Raw genomic sequence first — 21735 nt, forward strand, 5'->3', positions numbered from 1 at the left:
AACTTTAAGTCCACTAAGGCCTGGTTGCAGAAGAAGTCCTGGAAGATTCTGGAGTGGTTGTCACAGTTGCCTGACTTAAACCCCATAAAAAAACCTCGGTGAGACTGAAAGAAGGCAGTTGCAGCACAGAAACCCAACAATAATAGGTTTCTGTCACCTGGAGGCCACTTTCTCAGGAACGTTGGTAGAAGCTGGTGTCTGGCTATGCTATCACGTTTGCAGCAGGTCAAAGGATGCTCTAGTAAGTACTTGTCACTGGCCATGAAGGGATTGACCGATTCTGAAACTGCAGTCATCATTAAAAGTGGAATTTTGGTTGAATTTGGAGAAAGCATTTGTTCTATTAGTTGTGTTGAGCTGTTTGGTCAAATTGGTCTCGTTTGATTGGTTCATAGAAAACCACTGAAAGTTAATGCAAACCCGAATTTGCTATAACTTCGATTGCAACTGTATCTATTCATCTACATGACTAAGCTTCGTGAATAAGAGGGAAGGAGAGATAAGGAAAGGTAGATAGACACATAAATAGACAGATGCTTCCTTAGAGAACAACTCTTTCACAAGTCAGAAAGCGCTGGTGCTGCGGGTGTAAGGGTCAGTTTTGGCTGCCAGGCAACCGTGTTACTTTTGTCCAGCGAGCGGACTGACCTGTCAGGTTACATCTAGCACTTCTGTTTGTGCTTTGCTTCTCTACTCTTTTTTCCAGTTCATGATAGAAAATGATATTTGACTTGCTAAGGTACACTACTATATATACACACATAGTCCCCTGATGTAATACACGTTGCACTCTGCGGCTCTAGCACCACAACGGCTCATGTCCGTTAGATGAACTTTAAATGCATTTGAATGAGTCCTAAAGCTGGCTCTCTGTGCGGCACTGGGTTTCAAGAGAACAGTTTGACTCAGCAAACCAGGAGTGATCGTCTTCATAAGCCCAAAAGTCAGGCTTTGTGAAGTACTTCTATTATTTGCTTGAACTGAAGGATGTGTTTATACTTGTCAGCTTTGGTTCGATTAAAGCAAACCCTGGTGCGGTTGCTCTGTTAGTGCGGTCTGTTAGAGTTTAGTGTGAACTCTGGTGAGCACTAAACCATCAGGCCAAGCAGGCGGATTTCGGCCCGTTTCTAAAAAACACTGGTGCGGTTCGTTTGAAGTATAAACACAACACACACACAGGACTTTTTACTGAACATAATCACTTATTAATATAATAGTTACTAATACTTACTACAATAATTACCTCCTGCTCAGTTGCATAACATTGTAACATTGCACATCCGGGTTGCACTCATTGCACACTTGACAACTCATCTCTGCATGTTACATTTCTTTTCTAGCGTAAATTTAGTGTATATATATTGATATTTTTATTCTTATATATTTGTTATTATCTCTGTATATATTTTTACTGTACTTAATTAAGGTTATTTTTTTGACAAAGCTGTATCTTCTTTGCATATCTTATTTCATGTATTGTACCATATATCCTGTCCTTACAAACTTGAACAAGGCACGGGTTCACTCCTGCCACTAAAACCTGCTATCAGCCCTGCCCGCTCGCTCCACCAACACCATTCTGTCCACATCTGCCCACCCACTTTGTCACGGGTGAGTCTACATGCAGAACTGCCCACATGAACATTTCTGTGCTTTAACTTTTTTTGTCTGACGCATTAGTTTCGCAGGGTTGTGTCCCAAACCACACATTACCAGACTACACAGTGTAGTTGCTTCACTCCTGCCACCAAAACCTACTACCACCCCTGCCTGCTCGCTCCACCAACATCATTCCGTCCGCATCTGCCCACTTTGTCACGGGTGAGTCTACGTGCAGAACTGCCCACATTTCTGTGCTTTAACTTTTTCTGTCTAATGCTTTAGTTTTCCAAACCACACACTACCAGACTACACAGTGTTTCAGAACGAGCCAGTATTAGAACTGTGTTCACTAGTGTAGTTGCCTCAGTAATGTTACTTATCTTACTATATTTTCCAGCTTTAACATTAACATGTGTTCATTAAAAATCGTTATATCAGGACAATGCGATGTAATAGGCCAGATTTAAGGGTCTAGCGATCAGATTACAAGGGTTTTTAAAAGTTTTTTCCCCCCGCTAGTTAGTAGTACATGGACCACATGTTAGTAGTAGTACATGGACCACACGAGACCCACAAGACCACACCCACCTTATGCATACCTCTACTTGCTGCCTTCTTTAATGCGTCCATCATACGTCACCTTTCCCCCCCTTCTGGTTCGATTGCTAATATGTCCATGTGGACGCAAAGCAAAATGTAAGAAGGTATCTGTCACGGTGTGGAGCTTGGAGGCGGAGGCGGGCGTAAATGCAGGGTTTTAATAAAGATACTAACTAACTAAACAGAACAGAAAGGCCAAGTTAGAACACCGCAAACTGATATGAACACAAACCAACATGATCACATCCAAGACCAGACAAGGTAATGCTCAAACACAGAGACTAACAAGGGACACCTGGGACTAGCAAGTGGGCGTGGCTACAGAGGAAGCACAGATGAGAACACTAATGAACAGGAGGGGCTAGGACAGACAAGAAACAAACACAGCCATGTGCTTGAGATGGCACATGGTGACACAAAACAGAGGCAGGCCTGACAGAACAATGGCAGTATCATTTTCTTGCATGGTCCAGACCAAGAGAACTGAACCACAAGTATAAACACACCCTTATATATGTATGTGTGTGTGTGTGTGTGTGTGTACACTTCTGTTCTGACGTACAATCCTCCCTGGCACTGTGAGAAATCTGTATTTCCACAGAGACCAATAACATTGATTATCTTTGGAGGTGGAGTGATTTACTGGGCCTGTTTAATCAGTTATGGTCGATTTCTAATTTTTGTATAACTATCTCTGTTTCTATCGCTTCCACTGGATGTGTCTCTAGAGGAACAGGTGTAAAGACATGATTGAAACCCTACATTGCGTGTCTGAAAAAAACGATTGTGGCCAAAAGGGACCTGAAACTGATGGTGACCCTGAAGCACTGCACAAGGCAGACAGGAATTCAGTTCTTCAGCTGAAGAAAACAAGAAAGTTTTTTCAGTAAAGCAAAGCAATTAGGCATTTGTACGCTGTGTGCTGCTCGAAGTGCTATTCATCGATTTCTCCAACCTATTCAACAGCGAACAACAAGCTCGGCGTTGCCCGAAGTTATTGCACCAAACAATCGTGCTTTGCGCCACCTTTCAAGAACGTTGTGTGTTTAGGAAGTTCTCAGCTCGGGCTTGGATCTGGATGAACTTTCACAGTAGGAGTAGCCCAACACTTCATATATTGTGCTCAGTCGTGGGTGCACGGAGATGCCTCAGCCTGAGATTAAAGAATTAGGGCAGATAATTTGCCAATTTCAAAGCAGCTGTGCTGTCTCATCTTATCTGTCTCGCTGAGTGTCGTTCTCTTCTCGCCCCTTCCGTCGCCTAACCTCTTCCTGTTTAACCTCGTCCGCACCTCTTAACCCACGTCTTTGCATCCCTCTGCCGTTCTCGCTCTCTCTTCTTCAAATCATGCTCTGTGCTGCAAAGAAAACTCCACCTACTCAGCGCCTCTAATGTAGTCACTGACAGTGCGAGTGTTCCCTCTCTCCCCTCTCTTGCTCGCTTTCTCTCTCACACTCTCTCGGTCTGCATCCGTCCGTTCGTTCGTTGCGTTCGCCCGTCTGCTCGCTCTCCCTCCCTCTCCCTCCTTCCTCTCTCTTGCTCTCTCTCTCTTTCTCTCTCTCTCTCTCTCTCTCTCTCTTGCTCTCTCCTGCCTGCTCTCTTCGCTTCAGTCCGGGATAAATAAAGCCAGCCAGAAGGATGCGGAGAGAAGGAGAGACGTGGTTGCCCGTGGACGATGCGCAATGTTGAGGCGCCGTTGTTGAGGATTTTACAGCCGCTCTTCCTCTCTCTGACTACCCCTGTGGATCTGCCCCCCCAAACCTTTTTTTTTTTTTTTTACCTCCCTCCCATCCCACTACCACCACACCACCCACCCACTGGAGGATGCTCAGTCTTGCCTGCTCTGCTGCCGTACTACTCCTACTAGCTGCCAGGACTACTGCCACTTTCCCAGCTGCTGTCTCCAGCTTCTGCTGCCCCAGACAGCCACTCTCTCGTCCAGTCGGCCACAGGGGGCTCGGGCTGCCCCTTCTTTCCTGAGACCCATGGAGCCCACCCTGCGGGCGGATCCCCCACTTTGGTAGACGTTCTTCTTCTTCTCCTTCTTCTCCCCCCTACTCCTCCTTGCTGCGGGCTTGGCACTAGCTTTGCCAGGCATAGAGATAAGGAGGCACTGGCAGCTCTCCAGCTCCATGCTTTTCTGACCCCTTCAAGGCTGCGATTGTCGGCATCTGACAAAGAGGTAGGAGTTCTCCGCTTAATGCTGGTGTGTTTGGCTGGCAGCAATACCGGAGCGCGAGTGAACTCTCCTGAAGTGCCTTCTGTGTCTAGTCTGTAGAGTTTGCGTAGCCTTCCTCAAAACGTGCTGTGCATGACATGCCATCGAAAGTGCCTCTGTAATGTAGCCTTTTTGCCCGTACTGTGGGACTTGTTAGTGTAATACTAATACTAATACTAATACTGTAATGGATGACATGCAAGCCAGTGTGATTAGGAGAACATGCCTTTGCTCGAGTGATGCTATTGGTCCTGAGAGAATGTCCTGACACAGATCTGTATGCAAATGTTCCATGGATGTTGAGTTGTCCAGGAGTTTCGGCAGGGTCTTCAAAACCTCCAGTTTCAGTAGGCTCCAGAAGCACTGTACACAAATGGGGTGCAGATGCCGAGTTGCCTGGTACTTTCGATATGTTCCTCAAATACATTACAGCACAGCTGTGAGTGGCTACAGTTCCTTGAATCTCCCCTCTGAGCACCATGTGTTGTACTGTTGAAGTGAGCCACATGGTGCCTCCAAAGATTGTAGCCACAGGGCTTTTCAAACATTACACGGGAGCTGTGGGCTCAGGTGATGTCTGACAGAGTACCAATTCTGGTGCAAAGTAATGAAGCGAAGCAGTTCATTTGAGGCCAGGTTTGTTCGTTTTTTTGGATTATTGTTGGGGTTTTTTTGTTTTTTTTTTTGGCCAAGAAGAGCCTCCTCCCCCGTTGTCTCTCCACTCAGACGTCAACATATGCTAACGACTCGGAAGCATAAATCCAAAAATCCAATCCATTAGGCAGACCTGCTCCAATCTGTACTTCTTTTAGAGGATCTGGCAGCGTTGGTGTCTTAGGTTTCCAAGAAGATTCTTTGTCTTTGAGAGGGTTCCCTGGCACTTACTGAATAAGGCTTCATCAAAAGGTACTTTTGAAAGCTACCTTTTCTTCCCTCATCAAGGTGCGTTTGGATTTTTCTGACCAAGCCTAGGAATATTCATTTGGGGCCATTCGTCAGCTTCTCCCTTTCCTACCCTCTCATTCCCTCTCTCCTTTACTCATAGCTTACTCAGGGACCCGTGTAGCTGCTCCTACTCATTTGCAGAAAGGTCATTGTGGAAAAGTAGAATTGCATCTTTAAGATGTATTCAAGACATGGAGAAATGGAGGTGGTGTGTGTGTGTGTGTGTGAGGGTGGGGGTGTGGGTAGGTGGTGGTGGTGGGTGTGGGTTGGGAGAGATGGTCCTAAAGAACTCGATTGCACTGGAGAGTCTAATGAGGAGCTTGAGGGTGAGCTGGCAGCCTGCCTGGCCGAAAGAAGAGGAGAAATACCTCCGTGGTTTTGAAGGAAATCAGTTGACAGAGAGAAGGGAATTAGGTGCAGATAGTCTCCCATATGGCAAGCAAGCAATGACAAAACTCAGCCTGGGAGCTGAGAAAGCAGAAAGTTTTGCTGCCAAGACGGAAGATAGAAGCTTCCCGTTTGCACATCTGATGTGATTGGGATGGGAGGGAGGTTTGGAGGGTGTGTTCAAAGCGGTCCAAAGACGTCTGCATGGCCCGTCTGCATTATCCAGCCTCACTTTCTCGACATCTTTGTTAAAAAAAAACTCAAATTAAAGAACTTTCTGTTTCTCACTTTTTTGGTGATTGTCTGTAAATCCTGTTGGGGTGGGAGGCATGCATATCATCTCCTCCAGTCCTAAGGGGAAGGAAACAGGAGGATTATTTTTACACTCTAATTAGAATACTACAAGCCCTGGCTTAATTGGTGGCTCCCAGTTTGCATTTTGAAGCGCGCTGAAGAGAAAGTAAGAGAGGCTAAAAGCAGGGGCTTGAGATGAAGTGAATATGCAAAGTAAATAACTAAATAATTAATTGATTAATAATACTAAGAAGAAAAAAAAATTAACCGAGACAATTCGTCAACACTCTTTTAAAGTGTCGGGGCAAACGCGAGGCAGGATATGAAGTCAGGAGCTGCCGAGTTCCAACCCAAGATCAGGAGGCAAGAAGAAGAAGAACCCAGCGTGTTTAAATAAATATGTAATCTGAGCCCTTAAAGACCATGATGCATTAGAAATGAGAAAACAAGGATAACAAGCTGCTCACATAACTGCCTTCTGTTGGTTGTATATATACATGTCACTTTTACTGTTGAAGTGGGCCTAGGTTAATCTAACTAGCAGACCTAATTAATTAGGTCTGCTTTCTCTTACTGAAAAGAAAGGGTGATGATATGTGCACAGTGCTAAAAAATGGACAGTATTAAATGCAGTTGTTTTGGGAAACTCATTACTCTGTTAATTTTACTGACAAATGCATCAGCAGTGCTCTGCTGTTGCAGAGCTTCACTTATATATTATATTATAAGTATATATAAGTATATACTATATATATATATGTATATATATATATATATATATATATATATATATATAAGTACGAACTCAAAATATATGAAAATGACCCACATGTCCTGACCCTATTTTGTCAGGTAGCATTCATGCTGTTCAATCATATACCTACAACAGAGCCACATGGATGTCACCCAGACGTTTATATATTAAATAGTCAAATAACAGTGTTTAGGGAAAGCCCCTAATGTTGAAAGCCCAAACTGTTCATATAAGAGTTTTGTTTAAATGTCTAGAATCCAGTTCAGCAGTGCCCATTAAAAGGTCTGATTTTTAGGACTGCACCTACCAGAAGAAATGAAATAATAAAAACCTGGGTCCAGCAAGGGTTTAGACTCAAGATGATTGCTGAGTGTGAAGCAGGGTGCATTTTTTTCTTTTATGCTTCTGTTTTTATTAATATTTCTATATATGAAACAGCAGCACTATTGAAGCCCTTACCAACTGCTGCCCACCTAGTTGGTATGTCCTTAAAATACAAGCAAGTAAAAGTTAGAGCAGCCTAATTTTGTATTTTAAACTTGAAAATCTCACAGGCTTCCAGAAAACCATTCAATCACATGCCCGGAGCGATGGTTGAGCCATCGGGAGCAAAGAGGGTGAAGGGCTTTGCACAAGGGCTCAACAACGGCAACTGTTTGCCTGTCCAGAGAGTGCACAGGATCTGCATTAGTCATCTGAAGTGTCACATGCATGAAGTCTTACATGTTCCTTTGAAGGAAACCATAAAAAATAATAAAGGTCTATAATGTTGTGTATTATTTATAGTTGCTTAAAATTTCAGCCTACCTCCCTGACCACCAGACAGTAATGTCATTCATTAAATAATAGTGTCTATGTCAGGTGGTCTGCTTTATCCCAGATTCTTTTGATGGGAATAAACAGCTTCTGCACTGTGGGTTTCGTTTGATCTGCGTCGTATGGTAGCATCGGCCTGATCAGAGGCTTCAGGATGACGTGAGTTCATACGAATTCTGTTCATCTTGGCTGTTCTGTCCCTAAAACTGGGCCAACTGAAAGTTTAATCAGGTACACCCTGCCTGGTTTGTTGTATTGTCGCTAAATGTATGTAGGCAGGCATTTGAGCAGACCTGAGTCGTTTGTAGTTACTTCAGAAGCTGGGGTTCTTTTTTAAATATTCATCATATTCTTCCTCACACCCACACAGGCACCAATATCCACGAGTCTAGCAACCTCTACAGGTCCTTATGTGGTAGGTGGTATGCGCACATGGCTACAATTCATTTGAAGAGTTTTCCCAGATTCTTAGAACTGGAACGAGAGGCTGTACTAGAGCTGGTAGGCGACCTTGGATTAGGACAGTAGCTTATAATATAAAATGCCGATTAGCCAGTGAAACATAGCCGCTGAACTTTTCCTAGAGCTTGCTGGCTGTAGACTGTTATGCAAGCTCGGGGGCCACCGGATGAACCCACAACAGCATCTCCAAATTGAGACATTATGGTTAATGCAAAGTCCTGTCCTACATGGAGTTTCACACCAGAGAAAAGCGCTGGCAAGAATAGCATTTGACAGAGTTTCATCAAAAAACCTCCCTTGAAAAGCAAGGGAGTCCATTTGCTCTATCACATCTGTCCAAGCGCTATTAAAGGCCCCTCGCTCCCTTTCTAGTGGCACGGAAAAAAGACTGCTTTGCTTCAGCAAACCTCTTTCCTCCACCCCCAGTGCCATCACCTGCTTTTTCTTCCCTTTTATTTATTTCATTCCTTTATCTTGCAAAAAGCTGTCCCGCAGTTCCACGCGGGAGAATGAAATCTTTGTCAACATCCCCTGTCTGCGCTGCCGAGATGTCTGCATGTTTAGGGCGGCCTGACAGTCGCCGGACAGATCGGACGAGGGGCCTCTGAATGCTGGATGGAAGTGAAGGTGTTGTTGGTGGCGATGGCTGTGGGGGGAGAAAACGCATTCATTATTTGATTGCCATCTGCAGACGTGCCTCGCCAATTCCGCCGCAGGAACACGTGGCGTGGCAGCCGCTGGTGCATAGTTAAGCGCACAAATAGGAAAATACGCCGCATATTGTTCCCAGGCAGACTCCTTCAGCCTGAAGGGGATGGCGCAGGGCACCGCTGCCCCGGAGCAGCTGGATTCGCCGCGGCTGGCTAAGGGTCACCTTGTTATACGAGCCACTTGTTCGCCAACCTTGCTAGCTGTGATTTGATTTTGCAGTAATTCCTCTGTTGCACTTCACAAAAAACGAAAGCTGGAATTTATGGAATTTATTTTTCATTTCCGCGGGGCCTCAAATTAGATATCAAGCATGCAGTCGCCAGGAGCCGAACAGAGGTACGGCATTGTGTGCATATCATAAATAAATGAATAATCGGATGTTTATGCTTATGGATTCCACTGGGTAATGGTGTAGGGAGCATCCTCTGGTATGGTAATGTAGGCAAATGGATTATGGATCACATTGACTGTATGAATGATGGTCATATTTACCTGTTGAATGCTTGGCCGCATTGACTAATGAGCTTTTGGAATTAGATTTTCTTATTCCCCCCCAATCTATTTTTCAGGGATGGCTGGGTGCCGAGATTTAGGATCTTAATAATGAATTACACCTAAATCTTGCTTGTAGCGTGGTTTTAGATGAAGGGAACATCTATCTATTTTCCAATATCAAGCGTGTTGTTTTTTCGGTGCAAAATGATGGAACACTTGATGTGTTGTGCTCTGCTGCAAATATCCAAACATCTGAGCCCAGTCAAGAACTCCCACTCAACATAGTAGCAATGTCTCTAACTTGAGTTGAAACTAAAAAAAAGTGCTTTAACTTTTACTTTCCTTTTTTAAAAATGAGAAAAGGCTTGACGGTGAGACTTTTTTCAGGAGACAATAAAGACTTATCTCTGTGTTTAACTGTACAGTAGGGTGAAGACAGCAATATTTTACATTAGGCTGAGGCTCTTATCTAAAACGACTTACATTTAAACCATGTTATACAGGTCCTGCCCGAGGACTCTACATTACTCGTGTAGTGTGGCCTGCTTGCTCGGCCAGGAAAGCGAGCCTTAGTCCGCCACGGGGAAGGCAGTGTTTTTACCCACTGTGCTACACCAACCACAGTAAGTGATAAACAAGTGTTTTTTTCACAGTGTGTATTGGGAGCACCTCGATCATTAAGAGTTCCACACGACTGTTGTTGGGGCTGTTTTGGTGACTCGAGATGTTCATGTCCAACAAATTCATGAATTACTTTGGTGGAAACAATGTATTTCAATCTTTAACACTATCTTACCTAACATTTCTACGCCAGTGAACCTTTGCTAGTGTCTCTTTTCATTGATATCTGTGTAAAGAAGCTTCCCTTATTGTTGGATGCACTGTGATAGTTCCACACACATTCAGAACACAAGCTTATTAATTTTTATCCTGAAAGCAACAATGAAGGGCAACCAAAGTGTGAATGGTATTTCTGCCTGCAAGCTCAAAGTGGAAATCTGTGACACAATCAGAATGAAAACCTAAACAAATGTAGTTTTAGAATTAACCATGTCATATTAATGATTAGCCTTACAACAATATGCAATATGACAGCACAACACTGTTATTTTGCCCATATTTGAAGCCAAAGCTAATCAGGAAACTTCACTGAAGCAGCACAGGGGCCTTTTGAGAAGATGAATAAGGACAATAACGATCTCCAGTGGGTGGCGTTCAACTTTCCCAGAGTTTGAAGACGCGCTGTCTTCTGACTTTCTACAGAAAGCCACAGCACTTTGAATTCAATGCAAAGTGACTTTCTTGTTTGCCTTTGCGCATCTACTGGGTCCATTAGCGTTCTTCTCAAGTATGTTTTTCCTACTGCCTATCACAGTTGGGTCTCTTACATCAAGCTTCAGCTCTTGCTTGAACCCCTAGGGCTCCCGGTAGACTTTGTCTCCTGTTGGAGTCTGTCACTTGAAAGTAGATTTGTTGCTGAGAGATTGATTTTTTTTTTTAAACATAGAAAAATGTTGGCCTAGGCAGATCTATAAATATACTCACAAAATTGAGTTCTGTCTGGAATATACAATTGTAGCAAAATTGATTGCTAATATGTTTCTTTAATGCAGGAGTCTGACTCTCTGTTCGCCAATTAGAATGGTACTCAATCAAACGTAAGTCAGCCCAAGGTTGACCTAACAACACACTTAGCTGATGGAAGTCAGAAGTGCTCAGGTACCGAAGAAGCTTTCCAATTCGAAGAACAGAGGAAGTGTGGAAATGATAAAATAAGTCTTGCACAGGGACACTCCAAGGTGGCCTGCATTGATTCGCTTCTCGTACGCAATAACTGCGTCGTGGTGTGCATGGAATCGAGCTGCTGAATAGACAAAACTAGAGATGGCACCGATCCGATACCCAGTATTGGTACCGTGCTGATAACAGCAGAAAATATTAGATTGGAAATGGAAGGTAAAATAGGGACAAGTCTTATTCGATTCTGTAACAAATCAAGCTTAAAATGTGAAAGCTGCTTGAAGTGCAGTATGACTCAAGGCTGAGTAACGTAGGTCACGTGATAATAACAGTGCAGATAGCCTTTTTGGGACCCTGAGCAGGATTTCTGGGGGGGAACCCATCTGCTTAGACACTCCCCTACACCAACACATTCTACGTGGTAATAAAAAAAACTAAATAATAAGAAGAATAATAAGGAATAAATTACATTACAAGGCATTGGGCACCTAAGGCTCATCGATGTGTGAGAGCAACAAAGTCTCTCCCTTCCGTATGGATCAGACAAAAAGGCTACCGTGGCAGTACTGCAGCAAGTTACGAGAGAAAAACCTCACAGTGGATCACTCCCTGCTGTGTAGTTTTAGACCAGTTAGAGTGCCCATTCTAACCCCTGTCCACTGTTGAAAGTGCCTACAGTGGGCACACAAGCAACTGGACTAGACCTTAGAACAAGAAGAAGGTCGCCTGGTTTGATGAGCACTGTTTTCTTTTACATTACTTGGAAGGTCGGGTGCTGTTTACCTGTGGGATGCGCTGGATCCCACATTGCAACTGACAGTAGTATCTGCTGCTAACGTCTTGGTGCGCAGAGTGAGTTGTTTTGGTGGAATGTAGAGGGCGTTTGTCAATTATCTTCAGCCTCCTCAACATTGCTCTCGAAAAATGTTTGCAATTGTCTATCATTTTTTTGTTGTAAAGATTATTGTCTTATGTCAAATGTTTTTTTAATAAATTGTCCTGGAATTTGTTAGTCAGGTTGGCAATCGTTTATTTTTGTTACCCACACTTCAGTACATGCCACACAACGGAACCCAATGTGGTCTGCCAAGAACCGGGGTTCGTGGTCCACGTGGTCACAGTCGTGGCCTCGGCTTAGTAAGTCGTGGGCACAACTTAGTAATGTGAGGTTTTGTTCCCACACCTTACTAAATAGTGGCCACGACTTAATTAACTTGTCTTACTAAATAGTGGCCACGACTTAATAAACTTGTCTTACTAAGTAGTGGCCACAACTTAATTAACTTGTTCCAACATCTTACTAAGTAGCGGCCACAACTTTATTAACGTGTTCCCGTTCCTTACTAAGTAGTGGCCACAACTTAATTAACTTGTTCCCACATCTTACTAAGTAGTGGCCACAACTTTTTTAACGTGTTCCCGTTCCTTACTTAGTAGTGGCCATGACTAAATTAATTTGTTCCCACGCCTTACTAAGTAGTGGCCACGACTTAATTTATTTGTTCCCATGCCTTACTAAGTAGTGGCCACGACTTAATTAACTTCTTCCTATGCTTTACTAAGCTGTGGCCACAACTTGTGATTTTATATATGTGGGATGTCACCTGCTGGGCTCTGTAGGGGATAGGTTTACAGTTAGATAGGCTAGAAAGACTTTTTGATGGCCAGTTTTTGAAACTGAGTCAAACGCTTGTATCTCCACCTAAATCATGTTTCAGAAATGAACAAGCATTTGTTCAGATGGTGGGATTTAGCTGCTGCAATGTAAAAAAAAAAAAAATGTACCAACAGTTTGAAAACATGCAATACCTAAGTCTACATGCCCACCAGTGTTTCAATTAGTGTTTCATTAGTGTGCCTATGATTGACAGTCTAAGCTGTAGTCATGAAAACAACATGATTCCATTGTCATAGTCTGACTAAGGTCTTATTCAGGCTAAACTTGGACCAATGTTCATGTGGTTGAATTCTATTTGAGATAGATGCCTGCTGCATGTGGTGGCAGGAGGTACTATTTCAGCACTGCGTTACGGAACTGTTATGTGTCTCATATGCGTGTGTGTTATAAAGACGATGTAAATCAGATCATGCTGCCGTGTATGTAAACAGGACTATAAATAGGCCGATCAGCTGAGGTTGCAGTATCTCTAGGAAATGTTATCCTTAGCCATTTTCGGTGAATGCGAAGCCGAGTTACAGTTGCATTGTTTTTCCCACCCCCTTGCGTTCCTTATTGTTCTATGCTGAAACAGTGCTAAACATATTCAATAGCGATGATGATTCATCCTCCTCTTTTCAAAGAGAATGGAGATCAGCCCTTGTAGGGACCGCGATTCCACCGTTAGGGACTATTTTCCCTGCGAGTTGAAATTTAGCTTCCCTTGTATGGAACTACACGGTATTCCTGTCCCTGCAGGCACATGTACAACACACCACACATATGCACACACATACACTCACATACTCACACACACAGACGTTTCGACCCCCCTCCACTACCCCTACACACCCATCAAGCCCACAATCTAGCTGTCTCTTGCCGCTCCCCCCAAGGGCCTTCTCAGCCTAATGGAATGTAGTCTCCTCTCAGAGCGGCGCACTCACAGAACAATTACGCCGACAGATTCATTTAAGTCGGATCGCCGGGCACTGCCTGCGGATGGGAGGCCTTTACTGACGGCTCAGAAGATGAGCGGACAGCCTATTCTTCCGCCGCCAAAGCCAAAGCCAAAGCCCTTCTCACTGTACCCCCGCAGGACTTCCACAGGAAATGATGACTTCAGCCAGAAACAATAACGACCACATCAGATGCCCTTAGCGCTGGACGGTACTGACACAATCCAACATCACGGCTGCTGAATGAGGCTGGGAATGGTTAATGGATAACGGTGAGTGGGTGGGGCTAAACGGCTGCAGGCTGGGGGTACGTCAATAAATGTAAATGCGCTGCTTCTTGTGACATCACAAAAACAATGAATTCATTCAAGCCATAACAATAAAACCAGTGAAGTGAAGTGAAGTGACATGGATTATTGGGATACAGTGGCATCTGTTTAAGGGGTGGGATATATTAGGTAGCAAGTGAGCAGTCAGCAGGAACAATGGGCACTTTTACAAGAAACTGGACCGGGGTCCCCCAGATTGCCCACATTTGTGCTCCATCATGGTGTGTGAGATCAGAGCATATATGTGGCCTGGTCTGGGAAACCCTGAGGACCAGTTTGAGAACCACTGGCCCAGACATGTTATAAATTACCAGTATGAGAGATCATTGTGTGGACTTTTCACCTATTTAAGGGCTCTAAACTCCCTTGAGCTATCATACTCTACAATGACACAAATAACATTTAGGGATCTTGAGGAAATCCTGTTCCAAGGACACACACCTCTGCCTCTGCTTCCTGGGTATGGCTGTAGATGTCAACTCTCAGGAAAGAAAACAACCAATCAGAATGTCTGCTTTTTGATCTGGACATGCTAAAAAAAAAAAAAAGCAGTTGAGTTTTGCAATGGCTGCATGTAAGGCATGTACTTCTTTCCCATGGAGTAGCACAGCAAACATTGTTTAGAGGACGTTTATGCTTTTTTTTCTGTGCATTTCTCAACCTTGACAAAGATAAACCTGGGAAGATCTGGAAGGATATCTGATTCTTAAAAAGTCTGTTCTTGTTGGAACAACTCACTCAAGGGCTTTTTACTGTACTTCTGTAGTCATTTTGTTGGGGGTACATTTTGCATAGTTGTCTGTGCTCAACTTCACGGGCAGATATTACCAACTTTGGGGTAACATCCAGCCACTAATTTATAAAATAAGGTGTATTTGGATGTATGTCTTGTTTATAGATAATAGTGCACAATACTAAAGTACATGTACTTCAATATTCTACTCAGTGATGTAGGTTTTATAATTACAGCCTACATTTATGGCATTGAGTTGACACTGTAATCCATCGTGACTTACATTTGAATCATTTGAGTATGGTACCTACACCTACATGGTTTATTAGTTATTCCATAATTCTACATGTATGTTTATTTTTTTGTAACGCAGTTATGTATTATTATCATTATTATTATGAAATTTAGCAACAACACAAAATACCAACACACTATGAAGTGGATGTTGATGTTAAGAGCAAATTATTGGGGATGGGGATAGGGGGTTATTTGTCTAGCCCCACACATTAAAGGGGGTACATGCCCTCCGCCCCCTTAAAAGTACAGTATTTTTTTTTACTAGAGTTATTTGTATCTAAATTTGAAATAAAAATAAAAGGCTGTTATAATCCAATAATATTTTACAAAGGGTCTCTCAATTTCCACTGTACTGGATTGTATATACTTTGCCCATCACTTTTTCCAACTCCTGATTCGCCAATGACTTTGGCTACTAATGCTTGAAACTGCAATTCTAAATCTATGGTCATTCCCAGTCCTTCAGCCTGCAAATCCTAAAGACTTAACATTACATGTTAAAGACCTGATTAGATATGACTTCATTTCTATCAAACAAGAGAAGAATATGGAAAGGCCCAGAATATCAATTACACAATGTGCAGTGCTGTTCCTGCAACATGGCAGAACAGAATAATAATAAAAAAAATAAACGAGTCTAGAATATGCGAAATCAACTCGGCCCATCTTTTATGCGCTGTGTAGAAGAATTCCTAATTTGGCTCGAGATTTTCTTTTCTTTCCTCATGTCACTGGTTTTGAATTTATGACTCGACAAATTGAGCAGGAGCCTTCGGAGTCCAATTAGAAAAGATTGACATCCCCCCCAAGAGCAATGATTATTGCGAATAAGAGCTTTTTTCATGGGCCCAGAGCAGAGCTATCAGATCACCCTCTGAGGCCAATGCCTGCTGTAACAGTATGTCACCAACAGTGGCTTGCTTTTTAAGATTGAGGGGCTGTGTAATAATTGCCCAGTCACTCTTCTAGCCCTGCCAAAACTCTATAAAACATCAAGGGGCAGGAGAGCAAGGCTAATGGTGAAGGCTGAGGCATTTTATTATATGTGATCATATTGGATTGTCATGGATTTCATTCTGTCTGACTTTGCACTTGTCAAGGTATCCTGTGCTTGGTCCTTGGTACCTCAACAGAAAGCCAATATTGCTGCAGCAGAGCAATCCATTGAGTTGAGCGCAGTATTCAATTTATTTCATGTTTCTATTTTATTATGAACAACAACAACAAAAAAAACCTAACAAAAAAGGGTCAGAGCACAGGGTCAGCCATGCTACAGCACCCCCTGAAGCAGAGAGGGTCAGGGGTCATGCTCAAGGGCCCAAGATTGGCAGACTAGCAGATATATGGGTATTGAACCTACAATCCTGTGATCAAAAACCTAGAGCTCTAACCATTGAACTACAATACTCCACTAATACAGTTGTAGTAAACAATGCTCACTTTTGGGTAATTGTGAAAGAACTGGCTGGCGTTAAGGGAGGAATATTGGCGTGTATATAGACTCACAGTAGGCTAATCTAATAAATACAGCTCTAATGTTACATAAACTAACCAATACCTCTATACGTCTGGACACATCTGCATTTTACTGCTTCGTAGATTGATTTCATTCACCCCTTTCACACTGATTTTTCTGATACACACTAAAATTAATATTTAATAATTAAAAAAAAAACATGTCTCTTTGGTTGCCTGCTGTACTGGCTGCAAGAACTGTGGTGAAATACCGCAATTCCCATCAGCTTGCCTTATGATTCCCACCACAAGCTTTTTGGCAGTGAGGGGCATGCATGCATGACACCAGGTATCTCTGTGAGGAGTTATAATTGGCAGTTTCACTTTAATTACAATTAATTTAATTTCAATTAAATGAATTAACAGCATTAATGCTGGTTAAAGGCTGAAAAAAAAGGCACTCTGATCTGTTGACACCTCTGACCGTGACCTATGGAGAGCAATCTGTAGAGAGATGGATAAAGGCTTCACAATGAGGTACTATTGGAACTTGCAGGCTGTATTAAAAATGGCAAATAGCAATGCCATAGAGAAACCACTCAAGGCTCCCTGAAGAAACTTTAAAGTAAACTTAAAGGAAAGTTCTTTACTTTTTTTTTTTACTCATAATGTAAAGGTTCCATAAAGAACCGTGTTTGTAACACAGAGATGAATCCTAGTGAGGATTCACACTCATGCATCTCTATTACAAACATACAGCAGTGCCATGGAAGAACCACAGTAACATCAACAGTATCAGTGCAGCAGTGCAGTGAACCATTGGAATACATTGAGGTAAATATCTTAAAGACGTTGTGTTGATGACTTACTGACTGATTTAGTGGACTTCTTGTTGATGTGTTACACGCAGTTGACTTATTCAATCGGAAGGCTAGGTGACATAAGGTCCAAACACAACCTGTTAAAAGTACACACTGTTAAAAGTACAAGATTCTTAAGGAATGTTTAGAGGTTCTTCAGTTTGAAACTGTGGAGGAACCTCTGAACCTATTAAACAGCCTATGGCCCGCCAGCGGGCCGAAAGTGTTATTACAAACTTCTATTACCAAAGAATAGCCCCACAGTTTGTACAGGAGTCTCTGTAGTTACTGAGGAATACAGCTTAGTGTGTAATAAGCCCCAGTGTTAAGGTGCTTTAGAGAACCTTTGAAGGTACCATTTCCCTCTAAAAAAATTTTATTGAAGGTATCTCAAAGCACCTTAAGGTTCCTCCATAGCTTTAACCTGAAGAACCTCCAAAAGTTCCTCAATGCTTTAGCTATAGTGACATTGACAGCAGTCACCTGCCTTCAGATGTGTTGTGAGATCTCATTCTCAAATACATGATTCAAATGACCTGCTGTTGTTAAGACTGTATTTTTAAGAAGGAATGGTAAAAAAAAATGAACACAATCATTAATAATTGTATATATATAACAAGGAGCAGGTTAGAGGCCTTTAGAATGATTTATTTATGAACCTTCATGTGTACCCTTGCCAGCAATGAGAATGTGTGTATACTGTATATGTGTGTATGTGTGTTTGAGAGGTGGTGGGTATTTAGTTTTTGTCTTCAGGTCTCTCTCCACGTGTAGTGCAGACAGCCCCCCAGAGGGTGTGAGGAGGCTTCCTCTCTGAATTATGTTGTCACATTTGGGAAATGATGTTTCTCTTTTATCCTTGATGCGCCTCCACAGCCCCCCGTTTCTGTTTTCTTGGCTTCTGGCCTAAGCCTGTTTGATTTCTCTTCATCTTCCTGCCTGTCCTTCAGAGTAGCTCCCGCTCTTCCTCTCCTTTTCCCCCTCCCTCTCCTTTTCTCTCCGTCCTGAAGGTCCTTTTTTCGTAGGGACCAGATTCTGATATTGTGTATTGAATTATGCTGTTGGTCTCATCGCAGTGTATCACGCTGTGACCTGATGAAGGTCAGGCAGGGGCAACATTTAGTCCAACGTACACATGAATATTTCAGTGTCTTTCACTGTTTTGGCCTGTAGCGATCAAAGAAGAAATTGCCACATAGCTCTCGGTTTGGTAGCGTTCAGTGATCTCGTTTGAAAGCTGTCTCAGAGTGGGCTTGGTTGTGGTTGAAGAAAAGGGATTAAGAGAGTACCATACTGTTAAGAATAATGAACAACCATAACAGTGCATTCGTACTCCCAGGAGCAACTATACAGTGAATACTGATAAGCCCAGTCAAATAAAACCAATGGCATCAGGCCGTCAATCAAAGATCCATGTTGTTTTGGAATGGGAAAAGCCTGACTGATATATTTATGCTGAGTTTGTTTATGGCGTCCAGAAATAATAATGTCTTTTTGTCAGAAGAATTACACTATGCTGTAAAAAAAAACAATTGTATTAAAGCAACATTATGCGAGAATTGGTATTTCTTGCTCTTGGGCTCAGAAGTGTATTATAGGTTAGAGTCACCCCTAAAAGAGATGCTTTACACCTGCATTTCTGGACAAGCTGAGAGAGAACCATCATTGAAAGAGAAAGAAGCCTGTAGGCCGAGGAGGTAGAGTAAGATTAGATATATTTAAGCAAAAGTAACTTGTGCTATACAGCATTATGCAGTTCCTGTGAGTGTTGTCCTGCCAGCTGTACCAAAGTTGCAAAGAGCTGTAGAGGTGTGCTAAGCCCAAAGGAGCAACAATAGCCAATCTCCCTATTATAAGTCGTATGTCAAGCAGCATAATGATTAAGGTACAAATGCTACATAATGTTGCTTTAACAAAGTCTCATTGTCTTTATTTGGACTCCAGTTAACACTGTGTGGAGTTGATTCATCATTATTTTAATATTATAATTAGTATTAGTACATAGTAGTAGAGTACTATGGTCTCCATATTGACTTGTGTTTAGTAGTGTCTAAGCTTAGAGATATCTTTTAATTTTTAGCCTATTCAAGCTAGCTAAGGTTATGCTTGGGTAAATAGCAAAGCACCTCTGTAAGTCGCTCTAAATAAGAGCATGTGCTAAATGCCCTAAACGTAAATGTTTATCTTTCGAAAGTACCAATTCTGAATTGTCAATAGCTATCTCATTTTGGTTTGTAATATTGGGTCCAGCTATTAATTTACTTGATCATTTTCTCTCCAATTTGGTCATGTCCAGTTCCACTCGCTAGATCTAAGGGGAAATGGAGGGCCATCCTATCGACCCATAGAGGGCGAGGACAATTGTACTGTGTTGGATTCACGGCCACTTATGGCTGTGGCATCAATGAGCATCAAACTCACAAGCAAATTGGCAAATTGGTCGCCTAGAAAGTTGTTTTCCGTTACATTATTATCTTTTATCTCCCAATTTGGTGCTGCCTATTAACCCACCCGTTCGTAGCTCCCTCTAGCGCTAGCAATGCTCGTGACATAAGGTGGGTAAAGACAGGTAGCCAGCACGTTCGGAAGGAAAGTGCCTGGTCCCAAGCTCTGCCATACGAGCAAATAAATGCTTGTGCCAGTCAGCATCGCTTTAAGAGTAACGAATGGAAAGAGCACCATCTACTCACTCAGAGAGAGCACAGCCAATTGCACTCCCTCAGACTCTGTCTGCTGATGGAATAGTGGCATGGCTCAGGATTTGAACTTGCGACCCCCCAGGCCATAGTGGCAGCGCATTAGACCACCAGAGATACTGTGAGCCATTCCATCATGTTTTTGCCATGTTTTTTTTCACTGACTTTTCAACCAACTAGTCAGAAGTGCAGGTTTGACCCTGAAGTAATTTGTTACGTAATTGACCAATTACATTGACCATATATAGCCCCCAATTTAGAAGCATTAAAGTAGGCCTCAAATGACCACTATAGGAATTCTCTAGCACCTGTGGTATGGCTTTATTGACTGTGGTGGACCTTGGACCCCCCGCTGCCAGGGCTGAGGGTCAAGTACAGCCACCCAGCTCACGTGAACACACTGACCCCTACTCTCCCAGGTACCCAGCTGCCATATAATTAGAGCCTCTCTCATCTCCTCGCTGTCAGCCTTGGCTTTGTTTTCAAAGCCAGAGCATCCATCTTCGACCCTGACAGAAGAGGAAGTAGAAGAACACAAACTGAAGCAGGTGGGGGTGGAGTGATGCGGGGTGTGGTGTGTGTGCAGTATGAGCAAGATAAGGGAGGACAGTGTTAAGGAAAATGATGAACCAGAGGAAGATGGAGTAAGGATCTGGGATGCCACCTCGCGAGACGTTTGGCTGTCAGGCCGCTTCAGATTTATTGATGCCGTTTTCTCGCCTCTCTTTAGTTAATTGGAAGTTTGTTGGTTGTGCGAGGGAGGAAGGAAAACATATTTTGGCAAAGGTTGACAGATTAGACAGTGGTAAAAAGAAAACAAATGCTGTCAGGGAAAAAGTCGGGGTGCCGGCTTTGCAAAGAGGCGAGGATCTTACCGCCCTACCAAACAGAATGCAGAAGAGACAAGCAGCGAGCTGAGAGATGTGTTTTTATTTTGTTGTATGCTTTAACTTTCCAAACAAAAACTGTTTACTAGATACCCGGGAAGGTGCAGTTTTCAGAATCAGCACAAATCTGCTCTACTGATTTGTCAAAGAGTCAAAGCTCATGGTGGATTAGACTGGAGTACTGCAACACTTCATGCATTCAAGTATTTTGCTTCAGAGTGCAAATCGAAAACTTACACTGCTACTTCTTCTCAGTTATGCCCCTGTCAACCTTGTAACCATGTGACATTGTTCTGCAAATGTTTTCTAGATACACTATACACCGATTAGCCACAACATTAACACCACCTGTTCCTCCTAGAGCCACCAAAACAGATCTGCAGGCATGGACACTACAAGACCTCTGAAGGCGTCCTGTGGTATCTGGTGAGGTGGGACCTCCATGCATCACACCAATGAACCTGAAGTGCTCATGTCGACAGTTCACTGGCTGTCGTTTCTTGGACTCCTTTTTAGTAGGTACTGACCACAGCATACCAGAAGAACACCACAAGACCTGCCTGATGTTTTGGAGCTGTTCTGACCCAGCCATCACGATTTAGTGCTTTTAACACATGTGGAAAAGGATGATCAATGTGTCTCACTTCATCTGTCAGTGGTGTTAATGTTATGGCTGATTGGAGTATGTTCAAAGCTGTGGAGCACTGGACCTGTGTTCTCTGGAATGACGGTGCTCCATACAATACTTTGGCATAAGTTAGGGAGTTAGGGGGTGAAGAGATGCACTGAATGTCACTAAATGCAATCAAATCCTCACAGAAATGCTCTGAAATGTGGT

The 21735-nt window shown here is 42.9% G+C and overlaps 1 protein-coding gene across 1 annotated transcript in view; it reads left to right on the plus strand.

Moving 5' to 3' along the window:
* The first annotated feature begins 3704 nt into the window (after positions 1 to 3704).
* sgcd (sarcoglycan, delta (dystrophin-associated glycoprotein)) overlaps positions 3705 to 21735 on the plus strand; it is a 240833-nt gene continuing 222802 nt past the window's right edge. The window contains exon 1 of the mRNA XM_072661482.1: positions 3705 to 4384. The gene's annotated coding sequence lies outside the window, so the exon portion shown is untranslated. The remainder of the gene's footprint in view (positions 4385 to 21735) is intronic.

Source organism: Salminus brasiliensis, chromosome 18, assembly GCF_030463535.1.
Source record: "Salminus brasiliensis chromosome 18, fSalBra1.hap2, whole genome shotgun sequence".
In the NCBI taxonomy this organism is placed as follows: Eukaryota; Metazoa; Chordata; class Actinopteri; order Characiformes; family Bryconidae; genus Salminus; species Salminus brasiliensis.